We start from the raw sequence: 27,457 nt of genomic DNA, 5'->3' as shown, positions 1-27,457 counted from the left end.
TTACTGCAATTTATGCCATAACTGCTCTTCCTCATGTCCAGAACCTAGAGGTATTAAAGTGTGGTATTGTCAGCCCTTCATGCCACAAAACTTTAGGGGACTGTGATATCAGAGACAAGTCAATACTAAGGGTTCATGCTTTCTTCCTCGAGGCCCAAGGACTCAAGCAGATTTGACAGAGAAGACCTGCTGAACAAATATCATGTTAGAAGCACTTAGAGGCCAGACTAAAATCCAGCTTATTGCATGAGAGGATACTGGGATTATCCATCAGGTAGAATGTATGATTTAGACACCATTCCCACTCTTGGGTTGGGTAGGTGAAGATAAAACTGAGACTCGCCTCTCATCCAATCCAACTGAAGCTCTGCGGCTGCTGGTGAGAAGATTTCAGCAGCAGCCCAACTTCTTGATCTACAGAACTGCCGTTTATGCAAAGATTTCATTTCAGTGAATACCAGAAAATTAGATTATAGGTTCTACAGATCTGCTCTCCTCCTCCCAACAGCTCGTAAATGGACATTCTAAAATATCTATCATTTCACAGCATAAATATTTTGAGGCTTAAAGCACTCAGTCACAGTTGGGACCTGTACCATGGAACAGGATACATCAGCCAAATTACAAACCTGCATTTTACAAGTGTTACCACCAATCTGCTGGGGCTCCCAATAACTGTTGAAATGAAATTTAGCTACCTGACTCTGTACCAGCTGTCGTGTAACATCCTCATTTACAGATAGCAGCAGCACATAAACAAACAGAGACTATAAGATACAGTGTGTGATGTCCACCAGGGGTTGTTCCACTGCCACATGTAGGACACGGTTGAATGAGGCCAAGCAGCAACAACGCCACACGCATTTCCTTCTCCCAAACCCATCCCAAGTGTCCAGGACTTAGCCAAACTGAGACACGTGTATTATTAAAATGAACAGCAAGCCAATGTCTGTCTGCTTCTTCCTCCACTCCTCTTCCTCGACTCCATCCATATGTGTTGCAGAGGACTAAACTAGAGGAGTAAGGGGCAAGAGGGTTCTTTTGACAGGAAACAGTGCAGACAGCCAGACTGACGGATAGATGGACCGATGTGAACCGGCAGACGTTACCCTTTTTCACACAGCAGTATGGGTTGGGGTGCTGGGGTAGTTAATGCCGAGCGTCTTACACAGCCAGCCTGTGAAGTTCACCTCTTCTATCTCAGACCGCTTGTTGAAGGTGTGAGTCATAAGTAGCTTCAAATCCGCCGGTTCTGCTGGATTCTAAATTAAGTGTTCATGTACAAAATCCTGGAAATCATGTGTGAACACAGCACTAAGTAGTTTTGGTGGGGGCCTATTCACTATGTAATCCAGCAGCTCGAAGATTGCCATAGCTGGCTTGCTATCAATCCCGTGGCTGCTGATGGGGCGTCCTGGGGGTCTCGACCTAGGGGAGATGCTGTGGGATTCACCCTCTGCTCCATCCACCATCAGTCGACCAAATATTGCTTAAAGTTCCTTGGCATCAGGTGGCGGGATGGGGTCTCTGCCAATTGAAAGTTCAACTAGTGACAGACCCATACTCCAGATATCGGATTGCACTAAATAATGTGCACCCTGTAGCTGTTCTGGCGACATGTAGGACCTCGTGCCCACAAAGAAAATGGCCATGGAGTCTATGAGTTGCCCGCTTACTTCAAAATCACACAACTTAATTTCTCCTCTGCAGTTCACTAGGATGTTAGAAGGCTTTACATCTCCGTGCAAGCTCTGATATTTTTCTCTTAGGTATGCCAAACCGCGGAGTCCTGCAATACTGACTTTTCCCAGTATCTCTTCTGGGATCTGCCTGGCTTCTTTCAGTACTTGATCCAAAGATCCACCGTCCATGTGCTCCATACAAATGCTAATCTCTCCATTGCTGTAGAAGGCACCGTAGAAGCCCACAATGTACGGGGAGTTGCACTCATGTAGCACTTGCAGTTTCCAAAAAATCTGATTCCTGATGGCTGGCTTAATCTCCAAATGAATTAACTTCCGTGCTGTATTTCATGTGGATTTATCGTCCCTCAAGGAAGTGTATGCATATCTAAACACGGTGTGCCCTTCAGGCATTTATTGTGATAATAAGAACTGTACTTGGGTAATAGTGTTCTTGTCTTTTGTCTGGTGTAGATGACAGCCCAGAAAGTACCATATAATTGCTAGTAGAAGCACATGTATTTTGTGCTTATGTGTATCGTATAATGATATGTGATTTACGCTAATCATTTTTGCATTACTTGCCCAGAGTCGGTGATTGATGTGTTTTACCCATAACCAAACAGCTGCATTTAATGCCCTGCTATTAGAATGGATGTCGTTTTGATCCTTGCATTGACAGGGTAACGAATACTATTTCAGTAATTGCATGATATGCACAATAGTTCAGATTCAAGTTATTTTGGTCTATGTTATATGCACAATATATTCTATATTTTTTCTATAATCTTGTGTGGTGTTTTTTTTGTGGTGGTCATTGTGTTTCTGTGTGAGTGTGTTGTGCATACGCTTTACACCTTGCCTCTGATGATACGTCTGACTGCTCAGCATGAAGCTACCAGAGGGTAAGCACAGGATATATTTGGTGTGTAACTTACTTGCCTTGACTATAGTGGTGGGTTCTGCCTGGCTAAGGTGCATACCTCAGTCAGCCAGAAACCCCATTTCCAACACACTTGGAACCAACTTCTTTGTCCTTGGACAAGTGGGAGCAGGCCCAGCCTTCAGGATTCTCCTCACAAGTATTAGCAGCAAATTCAGTCTTTCGTCTAGTAGTGTCAAACATGGCAGTCACCTGTGCAGAGCTCCTGGGCCCATCCTTGAGTTGTGGTCAGGGAAATGAGCAACCTATCCTCTATGGTCAATCAAAACCAGTTCTGAGGCAGCTTCTCTCCAAGTGGGATTGGAGCCTGGCTTACTTGGAAGACAAAGGGAAGGCAGACCCAGGTGTGAGCTACATCTGTCTGAGTTAGTGGTACCTCTGGCGCTCAGAGTGTACGCAGCGTGCGATGATGCATGGTCCGTATGGGCCACACTGGGAGCAATGTGTCTTGCCTGCTGGACTGCGTCATCTGCAATCGCGACTCCATCTGAATTGTGACCCCTGCTGTCCGCAGTGTAGATCGAAGACAGTAGTGTGTACAGACGTAACTCACCGGTGCTGTGCCGCTGTGTTCGCAGGGTGCCTGTGTCGAGGAGGCCCGCGGTCATGGCAGCAGCTACGTGGCAGAGTGAGGGCTGCTGCTCTGGTAGACGCGTTGTCCTTCACACAAGTGAACCGCGCCCAGAGCCCCAGCCTATTTATTCACACTTCTATGCTGGAGTGGCGTACGTTGGACCAGCCCACTGCGCTACCGCTTACAGGGGATGATAACACAGTTACATGACCGAGATCTTCCCCACTGCCTGAGGTAATATTGTTGCGTCAATTGTCCACAACGCTACAAGCACCAGCAGTATATGTGCACATGGAGAGGTTTGTGCTCTGCATAGTGAGGTCTGTACAGTATATCATCGCTATACTTGGTATTGTGTGCATTATTATTGGTGGGTAACTTGCATCCTTCACACATGTTTGGTTGCCACATCTCACAACAGTCAGCTATTGTGTGGCTGAGGGGCCATGCCATTTTTGGAAGGTTCGATGTCCTGTTGTGCTCTGCCTCTGTGGTAGTAGGGGGGTTGGTCCGGGGGGTAGGTCCTGAGGGTGGTAGCAGTGGGTCTTGTGGCCTTCTTGGGTGTGGGAGGTGCATGATCACTAGCTCTATGACATGAGCTGGTCTTCAGATGTGATTCTGGGCTGGGCTCCCTTTCACACTGTAGGTAGTCATCCTACTTTACACCAGTAAAAGGCAGATGTTACATTCCTACTGCTAACGCAGCTTACCGCCTGTTTTATTATTATTATTATTATTAGCGTTAGTTGTTGCTCTCATTTGTGGCAATTTTTTTTGTGGAAGCTATTGCTGGAAAACTGGCGATATCGGCTGTTTTCACCAGGTTGAGAATGGAATGATAATTTAAAATCACTGAAAAAACCATAGGTTTAATTAATATTATAATCAGAAATGAGCATTTAAAAACCTTTGAAAATCAATAAAAAATACCATAGGTTTCAGGAACGTTAACATTACAAATTAGCATTTAAAAAACCTTTGAAATTCACTGAAACAACCATAGGTTTCAGGGACGTTATAGTTAGTTGCACATTTCACTTGTACAAAACCATAGAAATTTGGCCGTTATAACTAGTTGAGCTAACTATAACACATGCGCCCGCAATGCACTGCTGACGACGTCACATATTACATCATTCATGACATGGTCAGTGACATCACTGATGACATCTCAAATGATATCACTGATGACATCATCCATGTGAAAATCTGATGCACCTCCTCATACCTTAATAAAACCTTTGATACACCCACTCTAAAATACAGACTACGATTTTTGAAACAATAGAGACACCAATACCAGTTACTATGTACGCATGCACTGATTCCTAGGTCTACACACACATCCACTAATTCACCCATACAGTCACTCATACATGCAGTGACTCATCAATACAACACTATTATAGGCACTCATACACCTATACAAACACTCACACACCACCACTCATCCAGAGTTACTCACACATTTAGTCAGTCATGCAAAGAATCAATCACACTTCTATTTACTCATCTATACAGTTATACACACACAACCTCACTTATTCATAGTGATACTAACATATACATACTCTCTTATACAATCACTGATACAAGTATACACTCATCTATACAGCACTCTCACAATCACTGACTCTCATGTATAGTCATTTATATACTCCAACTCTCTTATGCACTGCGTTTTACATATGTAGTTACTTGGACATGTAGCACTGAGATATCCATTCACTCACCAACACACCCATACACACACTCACCCCCACATACAGCTGTTTCCACATGCAGTCTTGAACCCATACACCCAGTGAATAAAGAACTCACAAATCTATGCACAAAGTCACACACCTCCCACCCACCCCCACACACTCACAGGCACCCATGCAAATACTCAGGCAACCAATCAATAACCCATATAGACGCTCATGTAGCTACTTATCAACCAATGCATCAGCTTACACAGCAATCGACAGACTGATACAGACATTCACACAGTTTAGACACTAACCCATAAATTCTGTAAGACACATTTAATCACTCACTCATACAGTCAGTCACGCACCTACTAAATCCTCCATCCACACACTTATACACCCACTCATTCTTCAATATACCTTGGCCAATATATTTATAAAACATATTTAAACTTTACAGAAAGACACAGTCACTGGATGATGTCATCAGTGATGTCATTTGAGATGTCATCAGTGATGTCATCAGTGATGTCACTGACAATGTCATGAATGATGTAATATGTGATGTCATCATCAGTGCATTGTGGGGGCGTGAGTTATAGTTAGCTCAACTAACTATAACATCCAAATTTATATGGTTTTGTATGAGTGAAATGTGCAACTAACTATAACGTCCTTGAAACCTATGGTTTTTTCAGTGAATTTCAAAGGTTTTTTAAATGCTAATTTGTAACTTTAACGTCCCTGAAACCTATGGTTTTTTTCAGTGAATATACATATATATATATATATATATATTCACTTAAAAAACCATAGGTTTCACACATGTTATAGTTAGCTGGACATTTCACTCATAAAAAACCAATGAAATTCCCCCGTTATAGTTACTGCAGGCAACTATAACTCACGCGACCGCAATCCTCTGCTGATGCTAATACTGTATTTAGACACTTATTTACCCATGTCTTCTTCCATTAATCTTTAGCTATACATATATTACAAATATTTATTTTTCAGAAAGACACATATGTCATCAGTGATGTAATATCTGACGTCATCAGCAGAGGATTGCGGTCGCGTGAGTTATAGTTGCCTGCAGTAACTATAACGGGGGAATTTCATTGGTTTTTTATGAGTGAAATGTCCAGCTAACTATAACATGTGTGAAACCTATGGTTTTTTAAGTGAATTTGCAAGGTTTTTTAAATGCTAATTCCTAACTATAACGTGTGTGAAACCTATGGTTTTTTCAGTGAATTTGTACGGTTTTTTAAATGCTAATTTATTTATGTATTATTTTTTTTATATATTTATTTTACAATAAACTACGTATTAAAAATTATGATTTTTTTTTTTTGGTTTTCACCCTGCGAATTTTTTTTTTTTTTTTTGTAAAAATTTTCTTTTTTTTTTGTGTTTTTCAGGGTGCGCGCACTGTGCGCGCACCCCCGCGATTTTTAAAAAAAAAAAAATAATTTTTTTGCCTTCGGGGTCCTTCAGGGACCCCCTGACAAAGGCTAGGGGGTCAGGAACTCTCTACCCTGCCCCCTTTTCACGTTCGCCACCTTCCTTTTTCACTCTCGCAATGAAAACAAACAAAATGGCGGCCGACACTTCCTGATTTCGACCGATTCGAACGTTGACTAACATGTAACCACCAATCAGAATTACGCTCGCGCACGTTAGGGTGCTCGCACGGTGCTCGCACGGTGCGCGCACCCTGCGCGCATATAGATATATATATGCTTTTAAATGCTATTTTCTCCGGAAATACTGAACAGATTTACACCAGACCTGCAAAAGGCACTTCCTTGACCTTATGGCTACCTCTCTGCCAAATTTCAAGTAATTCTATTCAGCCGTTCGGGCTGTAGCTGTGTCTAAAGGTCCTATGGAAAAATGCATGGGAAAAACGCGTTTTGGGACCCCCCTTTTATCTCAGCCCCCGCTTGACGAATCCCCCCGAGACTTTCAGGGTAGGAGCGGAGCGTAGCGCCCCACCTATTTTGAAAAATTCGCGAGGATTCGTCGACCGGCGCCAAAGTTATTCAAAATAGAATGTTGCGGATTTCCTATGGAAATGTGGTCCTAACTATAACTACCTACTGGCGACCGCCAGTAGGTAATATATATATATATATATATATATATATATATATATATTCCTCCTTCACTGACTGGTTCGCTGGTTTGTCCGGCACCTCTCCAATGGTGCAGAACCTCTTGGCAGAGCTACGCCAATAATTTATCCCAACAAATCTTTCCCGGAGAAAAGCAATTAGGTCGCACTCACGAAAGGTTTTGTTTCCATTGTTTATTCCATTTCTTTACAGAGTGAAAGCCACACCGACGCGTTTCGGTCTCCACCGAGACCTTGCTCACGATGAGGCCTACAAAGTTTGCATTAACCAATTAAAAGCATTTTAGTTGCCATGATGTCATATACTGAGCTTGCAAACAATAGCCGGCAAAATGGGATTTGTAGTGGGTTTTGTTATTCCTAAACAAAAAGTGATAAAAGACACATAGAAAAATAGTGATCTAATTTCTTTAAAAAAAAACATTTTTTGACATTTGATTGATTATATACAATTACAAATAATTAAACAGGACTTTTGTCATTTGAATAATTCAATTCTCATGTTCTTCACCCACATACTGCCCTCCAGTGGGCATTCTCCCTTTTTATGTATATTATCATTCATTTATATTTACGGGGTCTTTTTCAACCTAATCATGTGCAATTGTTTTTCACTTTGGTTTAGACCAAACGGGGTAAAAAACAAAGTTCTGAATTTGTCGAGATTCTCTTTGTCGTAGTTTTTTCTCCCGATCTCCACCTCGGTAACTTTGTAGCACTGTTTCAATTGCGTAAATACGTAGAAGTTTCGAATTTCCATCGTGATGGAACTCCATGTGCTTTGCCCCTGCGTTTCCTCTGTCTTTATTAACTGTTGCACGAACATGTTCTAAAATCCGTTTTCAGTTCACAAATCGTGCTCCCTGTGTATTTTAGGGAGCATGGGCATTCAATGACATAGACAACAAATTGACTTTTACACATTATCAACTCCTTAATTGCCACATTTTGTTGTTTACCATCTTTATTGCTGTTGTATTCTTTACTATTTGACAAACCTTACAAGATTTTTTGCCCTCCTAAACATGACGTTTGGATGTTTCCTCATGGTTTTTTCCCACTGTTGGATCTAATTGGAATATTTTCCATTTTTTTCTTAATAATTCATTGATTTTCTTTGATTCACTTGAGTAATTGTGATAAGTCTTATTGTTTCATGATCGTTTTTCTTTGTCACTGTTTTCACTTTTAGGCATTCTTCTCTCGTTCTTTGATTCGATCTTATCCAGCATTTCTTTATGTTGTATTCCTTGTAGCCTCTTTGCTTGAAACTTCCAGATGTTGTACTGTTTTTGCCATTCATTTTCCTCTGAGCAGATTCGTCAAATTCTCAGGAACTCTCCATATGGTATATTCTGAATTAAGCTTGGCTGGTGAAAGCTTTCTGAATGGAGTGTAGCATTTGTTGACGTTTTTTGTGATGGAGCGTAGTATGAATTTGATTGTTCATTATATATATTTCTGTGTCCAGGAATGTAACTCTCTCCTTGCTAATATTATAGGTGAAATTCAGTTTAGCTTATGTGGAGTTTAAGATTTTAAAATTTCCTGAAAGGCTGTCTCCGATCCATCCCAGGTGATTAAAAGGCCGTCGATGAATCGCAGCCACATTAGTGTTCTGTTTACAAATTTGTCGTTTTGTGGGTGCCAAGCTAGTTGTTGTTCCCACCACCCAATCACAAGGCATTCGTAACTGGGGCTAAAAGAAAACCCCATAGCAGTTCCTTTTATCTACTTGTAGATGTCATCTCCAAACAGAAATATGTTTTGGTTCAAACACATGCTGATCATCTCAAGGAGCATTTGGATATGCTTAACATAATGTATGTTTCTCTCTTTTAGGAAGAATTCACATGCTCAAGTTCCAATGTTGTTATCAATGTTAGTATACAATGATAATACGACCATTGTTATGAGCTTGTAAGATTCTTGCAATGGTGTCCCTTCAACGTGCCGCAGTAGGTCATTTGTGTCCTTTATATAAGAATTAAAATTTAATACGAATGGCATTATGAAAAAGTCTGTAATTCGCTATTGGTCCAAGTAATGATCCTTTCGCTGACACAATTGGGCGGCCTGGTGGTTTCAGAGGATCCATATGGAGTTTTGGTAAGAAATAAATCATTGCTGTGATTGGGAACTCCGCCGAAGGAGCTGAGTGCCATTGTTTTTGTGACTCCACTTACCTGCCGTGAGGGGAACGGCTTTCCTCGTGGGGGAAGCCAGCCTCTCGCATTCTATTCCCGTGCCGTGATGGGAACGGCTGTTCAGACTTCATCTCCCAGCACTCCCTGACACCGGCGCAGCGCCTGACGTCATCCCAGCGCGCCGGTGTCCTACAAAAGCCCCAGGGAGCTTCCGCAGCGCGGGACGCGCCGAAGGAGCTGAGTGCCATTGTTTTTGTGACTCCACTTACCTGCCGTGAGGGGAACGGCTTTCCTCGTGGGGGAATCCAGCCTCTCGCATTCTATTCCCGTGCCGTGAGGGGAACGGCTGTTCAGACTTCATCTCCCAGCACCCCCTGACACCGGCGCAGCACCTGACTTCATCCCAGCGCGCCGGTGTCCTACAAAAGCCCCAGGGAGCTTCCGCAGCGCGGGACGCGCCGAAGGAGCTGAGTCCCATTGTTTTTGTGACTCCACTTACCTGCCGTGAGGGGAACGGCTTTCCTCGTGGGGGAATCCAGCCTCTCGCATTCTATTCCCGTGCCGTGAGGGGAACGGCTGTTCAGACTTCATCTCCCAGCACCCCCTGACACCGGCGCAGCGCCTGACGTCATCCCAGCGTGCCGGTGTCCTACAAAAGCCCCAGGGAGCTTCCGCAGCGCGGGACGCGCCTAAGGAGCTGAGTGCCATTGTTTTTGTGACTCCACTTACCTGCCGTGAGGGGAACGGCTTTCCTCGTGGGGGAATCCAGCCTCTCGCATTCTATTCCCGTGCCGTGAGGGGAACGGCTGTTCAGACTTCATCTCCCAGCACCCCCTGACACCGGCGCAGCGCCTGACGTCATCCCAGCGCGCCGGTGTCCTACAAAAGCCCCAGGGAGCTTCCGCAGCGCGGGACGCGCCGAAGGAGCTGAGTGCCATTGTTTTTGTGACTCCACTTACCTGCCGTGAGGGGAACGGCTTTCCTCGTGGGGGAATCCAGCCTCTCGCATTCTATTCCCGTGCCGTGAGGGGAACGGCTGTTCAGACTTCATCTCCCAGCACCCCCTGACACCGGCGCAGCGCCTGACGTCATCCCAGCGCGCCGGTCTCCTACAAATGCCCCAGGGAGCTTCCGCAGCGCGGGACGCGCGCGGGCAGCGCCCGGGCGAAGCCCGGGCCAAGGGCAGGCCCGTCCTTGCCCGTCAGTGGCCGATAGTGGCTGGGCTGGGCCTACCCTCTTGGTGTTCAGTAAGAGATCGTGCTTGGGTCCTATTGTAGCACTCAGTACCTGTTTGTGGGGTTTTTCTTGTGGGCTGTTTGTCGTGTAGTTTACTTCCAATATGAGTAGAAGGAAGGCAGAGGGAAGGATGGCGGGCACACTTGATGATTATCTTAGAAGGGTTGAACTAGAAATAACTGATAAAATCCTAGCTGTGGAACGTAGGCTGTCACTGGATCCCTCTACAGCTTTGCCTTGCACTTTCCCCTTAGCTGTTAGTGATCCCTTATTGGAATCACATCCGGATTCCTGTACTCTGGGGGGTTTAGTAAACACGTCCTTATGTTCTGGTCTCATTGATACACCTCTTCCCTCTAGCCCACCATCTACCCCAGTAATGGTAAACTACTCGTGCGAATTTTAGAGCAGCAGGCCCTAAAGTTAGAGAACCTCCATGTAAAAAGAGGAAAGGCAGGGTTCAAAATAAACCCCCCATCCCTGGAGTTGCCATTGGTCCCCCGGGCGGCCAGCCCCCAACCCCAATCATTGCTCCATCATATACAAATAATATGCAATGTTTGAGCCAACAGAGTCTTGATTGCTTAAGCTCCATATTGAGGGACCAATTAGCGATACTTATTCAACCTGTTTTGGCTAAACTCGATACTGTGGTAACCAGACTTAATCACATCGAAGTTAATCTGACTAAACTTCAGACTCTAGCTGTAGTCACACCAGCTCAGAATAATGAGGAAGAGGTCAGCTGTACCAGGGCAAGGTCAACCATTGGTCAAAACACTACAGGAACGCACACTAGTAACCCCCTGGACTTATTAGCACCTAGGGCTCCTCCTACTAGACCCCCGTCCGCCCACAATGTAGCAAGAAGTTCCTTGATCGATCCCCAGCCTATGGATGAATTGATAAGGCCTGTGTCACTTAACCCAGAGGCATCGGCAGACTCAAGGAGCCTTCACCTCCCCCCAGAAGCCACGCCCTATACTATCATTCTAGCCAATGTCCCCCAACTGGCGGTGGGGACTAGTGAGCATTGGACTAATTTAAAAAACAAAGCCTTGTATTTCCTAGGCAGAAAGTGTGGGGCGACTCAACCATTATTTGATGAATTTAAAATGGTCAGGCGGGTGTCCTGGGTTGGCCATGACCAAAAGGCCCTGAGAGGTGATTGTGTCGTATTAAGTTTTAGGTCCCCCCTATTGGTAGAACGTATCTTGGAGCAGGCAATATACCAAGCTCCCTCCCAAGACGAGATTCTGATTCTACCCCTAGGTTATTTTTATAGGCCTGTAAGAGCAACGACCCTTATGCTGCAACGAGCCCCCCATTGTGTCCCTCAACCTGGCCCCCAAATTAGGTTAAAAAATCGCTTTGCTGCTCTTTCCACCCTGGAGGATAACGATTGACAGGGGGATAGCTTTATGATGTCATGGCCTGTTTTAAAAGGGAGCTCATTGTGTGCCTGTTGGGAGCCACCTGTTGCCTTGCAATCTCTGGCACAAGCTATCGAACCTGCCCCGTCTGTTACTCCTGTTCATACGAGCTTACTTCCCGATTGTTCTATTATTGACCCCCCTATGGAGACACAGCTTACGAACCCGCCAAATCTGAGTAACAGCCTATAATTTTCTTCCTGGAACATAGCCGGTCTCCACTCTAAACTGGCCTCTCCTGATTGGGTGGCGTTTGTAGATCAGGTTGATATTTGGTGTTTCCAGGAAACGTGGGCAGTGGATCCGATTTATCGTGTAGGGTATGTTAATTACTTTAAACCAGCTGTTAGGGGTGTTAGAGGTAGACCGGTGGGTGGTCTATCAATTTGGGTACGTCAATGCGAAGGTATTGAAGTCAGGGAAGTTCCAACGGACAGCCCCGACATATTGGCCATACAGGTCTCTTCTCCTAAGGGCCTTAATATTCATATATTTAACACCTATCTTAGGGGAGTTCCCGGTGGTAAATGTCCCCCCTCTGTCTTTATATTGGACCTATTACTTCGTAACGCACCTAGAGCTGGCCACAGGGTGGTGGCAGGTGACTTTAACACTTGTTTTGAACCTTTGGGGTCTGACGATGGGTATCTTACTGAAAGTGAGGACTCTGTGTGGGGTATCCCCCAATTAGAACTAAACCCCATTAGTAAATGGACACAAGTAGCACTATTTTTGAAGGGGCTTTGTTTGGAATTGGGGTTGCGGGCTGTTAATGGAAGAACAACCTCGGATAGGGGAGGAATGACAACCTTTGACAATGGCAGAAGTAAGAGCAGAATTGACTACATCCTGGTTAATTGTGAGTTGTGGGCAGACGTCATTGATATGGTGGTGACGGATAGGTTAGAGAGTGAACATAACCCACTGATGCTGACCCTAACCGATAGTAGTTTTTCAGGTTGTAGTAATGATGATGTATCCTCCCTGCAGGTGCCAGCTACCCTGTCTAATGACATGAGAAGGGTTCGTTGGCCTAAGATTGCCCATGATCCCTCTGCTCGGGCTGCTATTAGGGAATTGGTCAATGTTGCTATGTTTAAGCTGTCCCGCTATGACGCCAAGGAAGAGATTATTACTCTCATTCCGGTCATCCACAGTGAACTATTTACAGCCCTTAAAAAATTCTTCATCAAAAGTGTCCCAGCCACTATTAAACCCACTCGTCAGAGGGAGAATTCGTGGTTCGATGTAGGATGTAGAGAGTCGCGTAAAGCATTAATCCTAGCCATTAAGTCAAGGGACTCGATAAAGATCAGGAGATGTAGAGCTGCTTATAAATCTGCTCAAAGGTCAGCAAAGTTAAACTGGGACGAAACTCGCTGGCGCGAGCTATTTGAGGCTTGTGAGGGAAGAAATATGTGCCATTTTTGGCATCTCTTAAAATGGGGTAGGAACCCGCTGGCTATGATTCCGGCTAATCATGTTGCACCTGCCCAGTGGGTTAGTTATTTCGAAAATCAATTTAAGTCCACCGAAAACACCGTAAATGCCCCGCTGCTATTTAATGATGCAGGAATATTAGAGTTCACCTGTAGTGAGGTGATGTTAACTTTGAAATCTCTCCCGAACGGTAAAGCCCCAGGCCCTGACTGTATCCCTGCTGACTTATTCAAAGAGGATCAGGATCTTTGGGTACCTTACTTAAAAACCCTAGCTAATGCCCTGGCTAGTGGAGCGACGGTCCCGGACTCTTGGTTTGGGGCAGAGATTTTGCCAATCTATAAGAAGGGACATCGCTCTGCCCCAGCCAACTACCGCCCGATCAGCCTCATAGATGCGGCCCAAAAAATCACCGCACGTTTGTTGCTGGGCCGCATCACTAGTTGGATTTCCGATAATGACATCCTGACGCCTTTTCAGGCAGGTTTCCGGACACATGTAGGAACCATAGATCAAGCCTTTAGGTTTACACTACTATATTGGAAGGAAGTCTACCTTGGGGGGGACATGCTCTTTGCAGCATTTGTGGACCTCAGGTCTGCATTTGATATGGTGCCAAGACCCAAACTGTGGGAGGTCCTCCGGGAGATGGGTATGCCGGCCGAGTTTTTGAGGCTCTTAGTTAAACTGCACGCTCATACATTTGCCCAGGTTTCATGGGGTAAACCAGGGGAAGTAACTGCGAGATTTGAAGTGTCCAAAGGGGTCAGACAAGGGTGCGTTCTGGCCCCTACATTGTTTTCCCTGTTTATTATTGGTGTAACTAGTTATTTCTCTAACTTTCCGACTGATGCACCCTCGTTGGCAGGAATGAAAGTCCCCTTGCTCATGTTCGCGGATGATACGCTCCTTATCTCCAAAACCCGACAGGGGCTTCAATTGGCTCTGTCTAGGTTTGAGCTGTTTTGCCGCGAACATGAGCTCGAGGTCAATGTGGGGAAGACTAAATTCATGGTCCTTCGGGGCACCCGCCCCGTAAAAGCCAGGGTTGATATGGGTGGTGTCAGGCTGGAACAGACTCCCACATTCACATATTTGGGGGTGACTTTTAGTGACAACCTAAGTTGGAGGCCTCAAACAGAATTGCTTAGTCTAAAGCACTCACAATTAGGTGGTGCACTACTAAAGGAACACAGGCAATCCTGCACTAAACCCATAGCACCAGTGATGCAAATTTACGGGTCTAAAATCCTTCCTGCAGTTATGTATGGTGCCGAGTTATGGGGGTACAGCAATCTGGACTCCTTGAGGGTGGCCCAAAATAACTTTTTGAGGTCATTAACAGGGCTACCCCTTTCCACTCCACGCATCCCTCTGCTATTCGATCTGGGTTGCCAACCTATTGAGGATATGGTCAGGTATAGGCCCTTGGCGTTTTGGCGACGCCTTTGGACTACCCCAGAGCTTTCCCTTTATGCTAAGGCGTTGTACGAGGTAAAGGACATGGGGGGCTCCCATAGAATTAGTTGGCTCTCAAAAATCAAACTCATATTGACAGGAATGGGCATGGGTGATTTGTGGTCTAACCCTGCGTCGGCAGTCTTTCCCCCCAAAAAAATCTTTAAGGAAGCCTATTGGCAATGGACTTTACATAATCGCCTTACTCCCTTGATTGGTAGCTCTCTGACCGCAACCTATTTGTGCATTAAGGATCTACCCTCTCTCGAAGCATACTGGGACGTAATAACCAAAAAGCAGGATTGGAAGCTATATCACCAATTTAGAATTGGGACACTACCATTATGTTCCTTTACTTCAAGTTGGACCCCAAATGGTAGTGATAAATGCCCAACTTGTAAAAATTTGGTTGAAACAGTTGGTCATTTTTTATTTGTCTGTCCAGTATACCTTCAAACCAAGAAGAGTTTGGTTGCGTCCTGTGTGTCGTGAATTGGGTGTCAGATCAGCCCAGACCGCTAGAAGGATTTTAAAGACAGATACATCTTCTCTTGTGGTTATTGGCTTAGCCAAATACATTAGCTGGGCATGGCTCTTACGGAACAGATGAAATTTCACCATTGTTTTTATATATACAGCTTAGTATTACTCTTATTATCGTGGAGTATGTTACAATTAAACCCCATGTTATAATCAACTTCAAGTCGATGTATATTGAAATGTTTAATATTTTTTTACTACTGCTTTTTAACTTGTTATTTATTAAATATATAATGTTAATAATCTTATTCCAATTTTAATTGTCATGATGAATTATTAATATGTCTTTTAAGATGAAATATTCGAAATAAAGACTATTTTGACTTGACTTGACTTGATAAGTATTTACGTTCATCTTCATTGATGAGGTCCTCGGAGAGCCACTCCATCAATTTTAAATCTAAATCCCTTTTGAATATCATTGTTGGATTTTTCTCCATTTTTTTGTAGTACTCTTTTATTTTTCAGTTGTTGAAAAGCCTCTGTTTCATGATCTTTTTTGTCCCAGATGATGATGTTCCCGCCTTTATCGGCCACTTTAATTACAATTTGCTGGTCCAAGGTTAAATTTACTAGGGCTTCTCTCTCTTGTTTTGTTTTGTTGTCACAGTATTTTGTATTTTTTAGCTTGTAGATGATTACCGCTTCATGAAAGATATCCACCTTATTTCCTGGAGTCAGCTGGGGATAAAACCGTGATTTTGGATTTTTTCCATTTAGACCTGAACCCATTTGAGGGTAAGCAACTTCCACAGTTATATTGGCACATTCATTTTCCAAATCCAGGTTTATCAAAGTCCGTAGATTACCTGATTCTTTAGCTGTTAATGTAGATGGTGGTGTTTTGATTTTCGGTTTTGTGTGTTCACGCATTTTGGTATTTTCCGCTAAGGTTTTAGATAATTTGATTTTCCTCACATACTTATAAATGTATTGTCTTGTTTGAGCCATATCCATTTGTTGTATCGGACAAAAATTGATGCCATGTTTTAACAGTGAGATTTCTGATTCGGTCATTTCCTTTTAGATAGGTTCACCACAGTTTTTTTGGCGCATGCTTCTTGTCATTGTTCCCACTTTTTCTGCTGTTCCACTTGCCCCCTTTTCGTCTTCTTGTTATTTTCTGGACTCCCATTGGCATCCACTTCCTCTTCTTCTTTGGCTTTGTGATGTATTTCTGTTTTGTTCCCACTTTCGTTGTTGTAGTACGAGCCTCATATCTCCTAAAAAATTGCGCTTCACTTTATCGCCAGCAGATTCAATTTCACCATCGCTTGCATCCGTTGATGTTAGTGATGAAATACTACTGGAGGTATGGGCTGCACTGTCCATTCTATCTTGCTGTTTAAATGTGTCAAACTTCCTTGCTTATGTAAAAATGCTTCCCTTCAGCGTAATTATCCTTGTCACGCTGGAATTTTGTTTGTTTCCTCAATCTTACTGTTTCTTCATGTTTTTCCACCTGTCATTCCAATTCCTCTTTAAGTTTTACCATTTCCAGGTTTAGGTCTAATCCTGATAATTCTTTTTCTAGCACTTGTAATTCCTCTTTAATTTTTGTCAATGATATTTCAATGTGTTTCACCAGAATGACCATTAAACCCATTGAAGAATTAAAAAATGTGCCCACCACTCCTTTAATAATTCGTTGGTTGTATTCTGATGGCTGGGCATTAACTATATCATTAGACCTCTCAGTACTCTCTGTACTTCAAAATATTTTTTCGAGGTGATGAACTCCCACCATTTATTGATTTTCCCACAGCTTTAATTTACTCCGTGTGTTTTTGGGGAGTGTTTTCTGTTCTGTTTTATTTGCCAAGTCCATTTCCTGATCAAAGAAAGACTCCAACAGTTCTGTTCTTTTTGCTTCTCTCTTTTCCATTTTCTGGCTTTCAAATAATTCCTGGATTGATAACTAACTTTTGCCAATTTAACGGATCCCTTCCACCTGTGAGGCTTGAAACAACTTTCTGACTCTTCTCCGCACGTTTAAATTTAAACATATAGTGCGGTATTTTGTCTCAGGCTGTTCACAGATTTAACCGGCTTTGTAACTCAATTGTTAAACATATTAGGATTCTAACTTTTAGTTCGCTAGCTTCTTCGGCGGTACACACGCTTACCTTTTACCTACCAGTGTCAGGCTGCACTTTCCCAGGTTTCCGCATTTGCGTGTCTCCTCTTTTTTCAATATGCCGGCGGTCACCAGAACCAGCTTTCAACATTCATCCTTCACTGGCTCAGGTTCGCTGGTTTGTCCGGCGCTTCTCCAATGCTGCGGAACCTCTTGGCAGAGCCACGCCAATAATTTATCCCAACAAATCTTTCCCGAAGAAAAGCAATTAGGTCGCACTCACGGAAGGTTTTGTTTCCATTATTTATCCCACTGCTAATTTTATAGGTGAAATTCAGGTTAGCTTCTGTGGAGTTTAAGATTTTAAAATATTCCTGAAAGGCTGTCTCCAATCCATCCCAGATGATTAAAAGGTATTTGTGTGAAGAACATGAGAATTGAATTATTCAAATGACAAAAGTCCTGTTTAATTATTTGGAATTCTATATCATCAATCAAATGATGAAACATGTGGGTGTTTTGAAGAGATTAAATCACTATTTTTCTATGTGTATTTTATCATTTTTTGTTTAGGAATAACAAAACTCACTACAAATCCCATAATGCCGGTTATTGTTTGCAAGTTCAGGATATGACATCATGGCAACTAAAATGCTTTTAATTGGTTAATGAAAACTTTGTAGGGATCATCGTGAGCAAGGTCTCGGTGGAGACCTGAAACGCATCGGTGTGGCTTTCACTCTGTAAAGAAACTGAGTAAATAATGGTAACAAAACCTTCCGTGAGTGCGACCTAATTGCTTATATATATATATATATATATATTATATAATATTTTATCCGGGAGCAAAGATAAAAATCCTTACGACCGAGAAACAAGCCTGCACAACAAACAAAGAAAGAAATAGTCGAAGGCACGAGAGGCGCAAGTGTTGTAAACACAAGAGGCAGGGGCCAGCAGAAAAATAAAAATTTGCATTTACAACAACATCAGTAAACCAAACAATCGTTAATTTAACAGACATCCAACTTAACGACGCCGAAAACCAACTTATGGCTCTTGGTCTAAGCTTCTGTCCAGAGAGCAATTTTAACTACGTGCAGACAAGAGTCGATGTCTATAAATGTATTCGGAAGCTGAAACTGATCAAAAACCATGGCAAAACAAAACAAGTCTCTCATACCTGAGTGCCCGGCAGTGGCCTCACAGCTGGAGAAATATCTTTGTTAACGACACTACATGCTCTACGAAATGAAGCCACAGAAACAAGTGGTGGTGAGTTCAATACACAAGAAATTGCTCTGGCAGAGGACATAAACATTTCGTCTCCTGGCCACAATCCATTCAAAGCACCGTCTTCCTTTGTGCCGATCATGCCACGAGATGCTCTGGATATTTTCCATGATCGGATTACAGACGAATTGAAAACACTGTACCGGAAATCCATCAGGTACAGAAACAATTCTAGCAACAAGACCAACGAATATTTTCAACTTATGGACAAGCTAAAGAACAATGCTACTGTGGTCATCAACAATTCCGATAAGGGAGGCAACAATGTTCTGTGGGATAAGCATCTATACAGAGCAAAGCCTATCGGCATATTAACAACACTGAATGCTTTGAGCAAACAAATGCTTCTTTTGTCAGGAAAATGAACAGAGATTTCAAGGATGAGCTCACTGCATGGTAGAGGGAAGGTCTCATCTCCAAAGATGAATTTAAATATTTGTACAAGGAGTTTCCGACCTTGCCTACATTTTATTTAATCCCCAAGGTTCACAAGGGTTCAAACCCCATGCCAGGAAGACCGATAATCTCAGTCAAAAACAGTACATTTGAATGCACCTCGAGCTATGTAGACTTTTACCTCCAAGATCATGTGGTTAATTTGCCTTCCTACCTACGTGACTCAAATGATTTTTTATTGAAACTGATTTCAGTGCAATGGTCTAATGAATATCTGCTCTTAACATTAGATATTACCGCTCTGTATATGAGCATCAGACACAGCGATGGAATAAATGCTGTAGGTTATTACTTACAACATAGGTGCATTTCAATGTATAAGCACAATGTAATGTTGGTAAAAATGATACACTGGTGTCTCTACAATAACATTTTCATGTTTGATGGCAAGATTTTCAAACAAAAACAGGGCATGGCTATGGGGGCATGCTTCTCCCCCAGCTATGCGTGTCTTCACGTAGGCTGGTGGAGGAGAATGTCCTCAAGGTCGAACACAGAGCACGTTTTGACAAGCATGTGGTTAACATGTGGAGATACATTGATGATGTTTTTATTGTGTGGAAGGGAACACATGCTGAAGCCTGTAATTTTATTGATGTCATCAACAAGAACGATCATAACCTCAACTTTACGGCACATATTGATCCCACAACCAACAATTTTTTAGATATCATAGTGTATATTGAGAAGGGTGTTATTGAAACTTGTTTATATAGGAAACCGACAGCAGACAACACACTATTGCATGCCTCAAGTTTCCACCCTCAGCACACCATTTCTAGTCTTCCCTATGGCAAATTTTGGCGTAGCCGAAGGGCGTGCAGTTCTATTACTACTCTAGCGATAGCACAACAGGCCGCAAAAGAAAGGTTAATGGAGAGAGGCTATGATTCCAAAAAACTGGACATAGCCATAAAAAAGCCAATGGCAAAGATAGACAAGAGCTATTGAAACCTGTCAATAAGCTTAGCAATGCAGCCATGTCTCCATTTCCAGATACTGATGACACAAAAGATGATGGTAGGTCGAGTGATGTATCCTGTAGGTTCATCTTGACTTATAGTAAACAGGCCAATGCCATTAAAAGAATCATTAATTCCCAATGGCCTATAGATGCTACACTTCAACAGATACTTCCCAGCAAACCCAATTTTACATATCGTAAAGCTTACTCTATGCGCAGTGATTTAGTTAAAACTAGCCCTGAGTTAGATACTAAAAGCAGTTGGCTTACTCCGAAAAAAGGTTTTTTCAAGTGCAGCACATGCCGTGCTTGCAAGTTCAGGGTGAATACCACTTCTTCTTCCACTGCTTTTTCGGATACTCCCATCAAGCTCAATGGACACTTCACATGTCGCATAGAGTTCGCTGTCTATGTTTTAAAATGTATCTGCGGGTTACGTTATGTCGGAAGCACTAAACTGCAAGTTTTTACATGTATATTGCAACACCTCCGGGCAACTCTCAATTCAGATCCTACGTATCCTGTAGCGAGACACATCAAATTGGAGCATAACAATAATCTTAATGTGCTCCAGTATTTTGTCATTGACAGTGTGCCCATCAATAAACGAGGAGGAAATCGGGAGAAGAGGCTTAGACAGTTGGAAACGCAGTACATTATCAGACTCGACACTAAAGCCCCCCGAGGTTTGAACATTTGTGAGGATCTGCATTATTACCTGTAGTTGCCCATCCGTACAGCCACTACACATGCTTGCTACTTTTCAACTTTGCAGTTTATTCAATTCAATTATATGACTTTCAACCATTAATGTAGGTGTGTACATATGATTTTTTGGTTTTAAATAATTTATTAATGTATTAGCACTTATTGAATACTGATCATGTTATAAAGCCAGTTTCAATACTTTCCATTTAACACCGAGTTAGGATTTCAGCAGTAACTTCAACATAATGACTTGTCATTATCTAGAATGACATCACGGGTATATATGGGTGGCTCCCCAGATTCCAGCAGACTCTATTTGTATATAGTTGTTGCAGAATGACAGACAGTACATAATCAAATTTGGTGTATATATGGATTTTATGTACATTCGTTATTATATATGCTGCTTTTTCCACTAGATTTTTAATTTTTATTTTCACCATAAGTATCTTTGCACTATTTTTGCACCTTGCACTTTGATATTGGGAATGTCAGCACTTTGCGCTTCAGAACGGCCAAATGTTTTATCAATTATGCACCTAGTCTAAATGGAAATCTTTGTGTTTATTTTTTGTGGCTAACTATAAGCAGTATTTGTACCTTTCATCTTTGCACATATTTATATTAGTACCAGGTGGTTTTAGAATTTTTAAACACTACTTGTTTTTAAATTCAGTGGTAACATCTATATGTATTTGACTTTACTTAATTTATTACTGCATTTCTGCACTTTATATCTTAAGTCTTATAGGCTGGTTGAGTTTAGATTCAACACCAATGACTACATTTTTTATGTCCTGGTAATATTGCCAATGCCTTGAAAATATATTTGTTCCTAATTTACCTGGTTTAAGCATTTGATTACGATCTTTATATGTTGGCTAAAGTGAATATCTTCATAAGTGCATTCTTTGTTTATGGCCATTACCATTCAGAGTATTTTTACTATGTCTATGGTGTCAGCTGACAGTCTATCGCGGGGTACACTGGTATCCAATAAATGTATTTCACTTACCCGTCATGCGCTCATGTGATCAAGGCCACTGCGTTGGCCGAAACGCGTAATGACCGCTTTGCACCGCTAATATTTGAAAAATAAAGAAAGAAATCTTGACAAGCAGAATCATCGCATTGGAGTGTCCGTTTCTCGTTGTGGTGCCTGCATGCATCTATGAGCGTTAACTGATATATATATATATATTATATATATATATATATATATATATATCTCCTACTGGTGGGCCCAGTAGGTAGTTATAGTTAGGACCTAGTTTTCATTGACAACGTTTCTTTTGTTTTGCTATTAACTTTGGTGCTGTTGAATGAATCTTCACCTTTAGGGACAGGACTACAGCCCGAACTGCTAGACATGAATCACTTCAAATTTGACAGAAAGCTAGATCTTGGTCCAAAAAGAGCCCTTTTTGAAATTTGCTATAAATAAATCTGTTCATTAGTTTTTGAGTCATTAAAGAATTATTTATATCTAGGGAAGTGGATGCTCTGTGGATCTGACAGATCTTATGATGAGATTTGATTGGCTGCCACAACTTCCACACGGCCGAGTCCAAGTCCCAAGAAAAAAACATAAATATAAAGAGAGGCCAAAAGGGGGCAAGGTAGGAATACCCTGGCCTACTAAGCATGGTGGTGTGGATCTACGGCAGAAAAAAAAAATCAGGCACGGTTTCCCACGCTTGACTTTTTTTTATCCCTCCCGGGTGGGTCAGGCTAGGTCCTGGGGGTGGGGAGGAATGTGTGGATTTGGGGGGACAGGCACAATTGTGGCACCCCTTCATGGACTGATTTCAGCCCCAGGTACCCCATCCCCCAGAGCTCAACCTTTGAAATATATTAGGAGGGGGGCACGTGTCTCCCCTGGGCTGATTTTGACCCAAAGGACCCCATCTCCTGCTGCCAGGCCATGCTGGTAATGGGGAGGGAGGCAATGTGGCACACCTCCCTCAGGGCCTGGCTGAAATTAGGAAGGGGAGGGGCGCACAGCCCCCTCCCAGACCCCATAATGGCTCTGGGGACCACATCTCCCAGGACAGGCTCCAACTGTGTCCTGGGGTGCCCACCCCAGGACATAGCAGTTTCCATGCCCGCAATGGTGCGGCAGGGAATCCTGCATTTGCTCTTGCTTTTCTGGAGCAATTTCAAAGCTCCCACAAAGCAAGAGCAAACATGAATTCCGATCCCAGCTGGTGCTGGCACAGGCAGGGAAACCTGTATTTGCTTTTGCTTGGCTTTGAGCAATTTCAATGCTCCCACCAAGCGAGAACAAACATGAAGTACGATCCCAGCTGGTTCTGGCAGAGGCAGGGAAAACCTGTATTTGCTCTTGCTTGGCTGGAGCAATTTCAATGCTCCCACTAAGCGAGAGCAAACATTAGGTCTGCTCCCAGCTGGTGCTGGGAGCGGACTATAGATCTGTTTCCCTACCCACAGTGACGGGGGCAGGAAAAAAATCTGAATATTGCTCCAGTCCGTAGGGAGCAGTATTTTAAACATAGGGTGCTGGATGCCGGGAGCTAACTGGGGCGGCTGGGCCTTGGGGCTCCCCCCACGGCCCCTAATGAGGACATGGTGGGTGCCCTGGGTTGACACCAGGGCATTTACCCTTTCTTGGCTGGGCCCCAGGGGATGGTGTACTGCGGGCCGAAATCGTCTCAGGGAGGGGGTCTACGTACCCCCCTTTTCACCTAAGGCTAGGGCGAGGGAAAGGGTCTCCGGCACCGTTATTAATTGGCTGGGGTCCCGGGGCCAATATCAGCCTGGGCAGAGGGCCTTATGGCTTTCCTCCTCCTTTAGTAATTGTATCATGAGGATAGGCTCCCTGGGGGCCGAAATCAGCCAATGGAGGTAGACTGCTTGCCCCCCTCACTACCCCTTATTAACTTTGGCTGGGCTGTAGGGCTGGGGGTACCCGGGACAGAAATTGGCCTGTGGTGGCTTCACGCCATCCTCCAATGAATTAATGAAAAGACTTAAGGGAACAATAAATTACGTCCATATTATAAGAATAGTAACAGGACAACAAAGAAGAAAAGTAAGATCCTGTTTTTTATCCAAAAATACTAAAACTTAAATGTTATAATATTTGATACAGTAACTTCGCCCATTCATACTATCTCAGTCGTATCATAATACATACCATATCACAAAATAACTATTAAAAACTTTGTCACAGTAGTAACAGCAGTGATATGCTGATACAGTGCTTCTTGATACATATAATTATTTTTTTCTCATAAGTATTGAGGGCAAAAAATTGTGGCACAAATTCAATTGACAGTTGTTGTATTATACGTGTGTTTCAGCAAGGGGTGCCTTTGGAAGAGGCCATTGCTTAACCACTATGGCATCTGTAAATGAAAGCAACTATGATACATGGTTCTTTCTCAATTCAACATAATATACAATTAATGTGAGGATACTTATTTGTTTTACATTTGTATGTATCCAATGCTTAGGAAAGATATATAGAGTAAAAGCATGCCATCCTTCCTCATAACTGTAATGGTGGGCTCCGGTGAATGGGATCCCTGGGGACGAAATTGTCCTGGGGAGGTGGGCTTCATGGACCCTATCCCTTATTAACTTTGGCCCTGCCCGGGCAATGGGGTCCGCAGGACTGAAATTGGCCCAGGGAGGGGACTGCATGCAACTATTTATTACATCACTGATGACCTCTCCTTCGAGACCTCTCTCCCAGTTGACGGATCTGCATAGTAGGGTGTGTGGATGGACTGGGCTCTCCTTTGAGACCTCTCTTTCAAGTGACAAGTGTGTGTAGTAGTGAGTGGAGAAGTATTGACCTCCCCTTTCACATCTCTCTCAAATGACCGGTGCGCATAGTAGGATGTGTTGATGGCTTAGTCTCTCCTTTGGGACCTCTCTCTCAGATGACAGGTGTTCATAGTAGGGTTTGTGGATGGACTGGCCTCTCCTTCAAAAGCTCTCCCTCAGATGATGGATGTGCTTAATAGGGTGTGTGAATTGACTGACCTCTCATTTGAGACCTCTCTCTCACATAACAGGTGTGCATAGTAGTGAGTGGGAAGGGACTGGCCTCTCCTTTGACACCTCTCTCTCACATGGCTGGTGTCCGGGACTTTCCGGGACTATGTCAGGAACACAGTCAGGGACTTGGGCAAGGACTGGGAACTGGGTAGAAAAAGTACACAGAGAGGAGTACAGCGCTGCCCAGGATCACACAGGAAGTCAGAGGAGGTAAAGGGATTCAAAGGGGAAGCCTGTACAAGTGAACAAGATGGATAAGACTCATGAAGGAAGGGCACTCACAAGGCATTTTAGCACTCAGACTAACTACACCCAGGACGGACGTGCAAGACATATATATATAATACAACATTAACAATAAAGGGGAGTGTGGGGTAAAGCACTCAGGAGCTCCACATGGCAAGACTGAAGCTCAGCAAGTTTCTCACCCACAAGTGCTGTTACAGATACTGACTGCAAATACCCACATATAGGATATGCATGCAAAGGCAGGGTCTATGGAGCTTATACCTATGGTGATGTTATAAATGCAACTCAAAGACAATACTCCCAGTGAACAAGAAACACCACCTAGGTAGTCAGCTGTGCCCATGGATTCTGGTGATCAAACAGGAACACGCAAGGCAGTAACAGCAAGGGAGTAGAACTAAACACAAGCACAATAGACAAGGAGCTGACATGATGGGTCTGCATAGTAGTGAAAGGGGAGGGACTGGCCTCTCCTTTTAGACCTTCCTCTCAGATGACAGGTGTGCACAATAGGGTGTGTGAATGAACTGGCTTCTCCTTTGAGATCTATCTTTCAGAATATGGGTGTGCGTAGTTGGGGGTATGGGAAGCACCTGGCCTCTCCTTTGAAACATCTCCGTCAAATGACATGTGTGCATAGTAGCGAGTTGGGAGATACTGGCCTATCCTTTCAGATCTCTCTCTCTCTCTCTAAAATTATGGGTTTATGTAGTAGGGTGTGTGCATGGATTGGCCTATCATTTGGTGTCTCTCTCTCAGATAATGGGTTTCTATAGTGGGGTGTATGGGGAGCAACTCATTTCTTCTTTGAGACCTCTCTTTCAGATGATGGGAAAGCGTAGTTGGGTGTGTGGATGGACTGACCTCTCTTTTGAGACCTCTCTCTCAAATGACTGGTGTGCGCAGCATAGCGTAGAGAGGGACTGACCTCTCCTTTCACATCTCTCTCTCAAATTAAGGCAGTGTATAGTAGGATGTGTAGATGTACTGGCCTCTCTTTACACACCACTCTCTCAGATGATGGGTGAGCATAATAGGGTGCATGTATAGCCATTGGCCTCTCCTTTGGGACCTCTCTCCCAAAAGATGGGTGTACGTAGCAGTGAGTGAGGAGGGACTAGCTTCTCCTTTCAGATCTTTCTATCAAATGACCGGTGTGCGTAAAAGGGAGATTGCATGGATTGACCTCTCCTTTGGCACCTCTGTCTCAAATGACGGGTGTGTGTAGCAAGGTGTATGGGGAGCGACTGGTCTCTCCTTTGATACTTACCTTTCAGATGATGGGTGTGTGTAGTAGGGTGTGTGAATGGGTTGGCCACTCCTTTGAGACATTTCTCTCAAATGATGGGTGTGTGTAGTATTGAGTGGGGGACTGGCCTCTCCTTTCACATATCTCAGTAAAATAACAGCCGGCAAAGTAGGGTATGTAGATGGACTGGCAGCTCCTGTCACAACTCTCAGATGATGAGTGTGCGCAGTAGGGTGTATGAGGCGTGACGTGCTTCTCCCTTGAGAGCTCTCCCTCACAACAGGTGTGTGTACTAGTGAGTGGAGAGGGACTGGCATTTTCTTTCTGATCTCTCTCTCACATAACTGGTGTGCATAGTAGGGTGTGTATCGATTGGCCTCTCCTTTCCGACCTCTCTCTCTCAGATGCCGGGTGTGCATAGTAGGGTGTATGAGGAGAAACTGGCCTCTCCTTTGAGACCTCTCTTTCAGATGATGGGTGTGCGCAGTAGGGTGTGAGGATGGGCTGGCGTCTGCTTAGAGAAATCCCTCTCAAATTACGGGTGTGCATAGTAGTGAGTGGCGAGAACTGGCCTCTCCTTTCACACCTCTCTCTCTCACATGATGGCTGTGCATAGTAGAGTATGGAGATGGAATAGCGTCTCCTTTCACATCTATCTCTCCGATGATAGGTGTGTGTAGTAGGGTGTATAGGGATTGAGTGGCCTCTCCTTTGAGACTCTTTCTCATATGACAAGTGTCCGTAGTAGAAAGTGGGGAGGGCTGGCCTCTAATTTTGGATCGCTCTCTCATATGATGGGTGTGCATAATAGGGTCTGTGCATTGACTAGCCTATCCTTTGAGACCACCCCCTCAGATGACAGGTGTGTGTACTAGAGTAGATATGGAGCAACTGGCCTTTCCTTTGAGACTATCTCTCAAATGATGGGTGTGCTTATTAGTAAGGTGGAGGGACTGGCTTCTACCTACAGGCTTCTTTCTCAAATGACGGTTGTGCTTAGTAGGGTGGCGGAGGGACTGGCATCTCCTTTGAGACCGTCTCTCAGATCATAGTTGTGTGTGGTAGGGTGTATGAGATGCGACTGGTCTCTCCCTTGAGACTTCTCTCTCAGATGATGGGTGTGTGTAGTAGGGTGTATTTGGAGTGACTGG

General features: G+C 43.7%; 1 pseudogene; it reads right to left on the bottom strand.

The window, feature by feature from the left end:
- Positions 1–1,115: 1,115 nt before the first annotated feature.
- LOC146863047 (dual specificity mitogen-activated protein kinase kinase 2-like) lies at positions 1,116–15,706 on the bottom strand (annotated as a pseudogene).
- Positions 15,707–27,457: the final 11,751 nt, after the last annotated feature.

Source organism: Triturus cristatus, chromosome 2_2 (assembly GCF_964204655.1).
Source record: "Triturus cristatus chromosome 2_2, aTriCri1.1, whole genome shotgun sequence".
Taxonomy (NCBI): domain Eukaryota; kingdom Metazoa; phylum Chordata; class Amphibia; order Caudata; family Salamandridae; genus Triturus; species Triturus cristatus.
The sequence above is the reverse complement of the archived record's forward strand: the minus strand, read 5'-3'. Positions and strand labels throughout refer to the sequence as shown.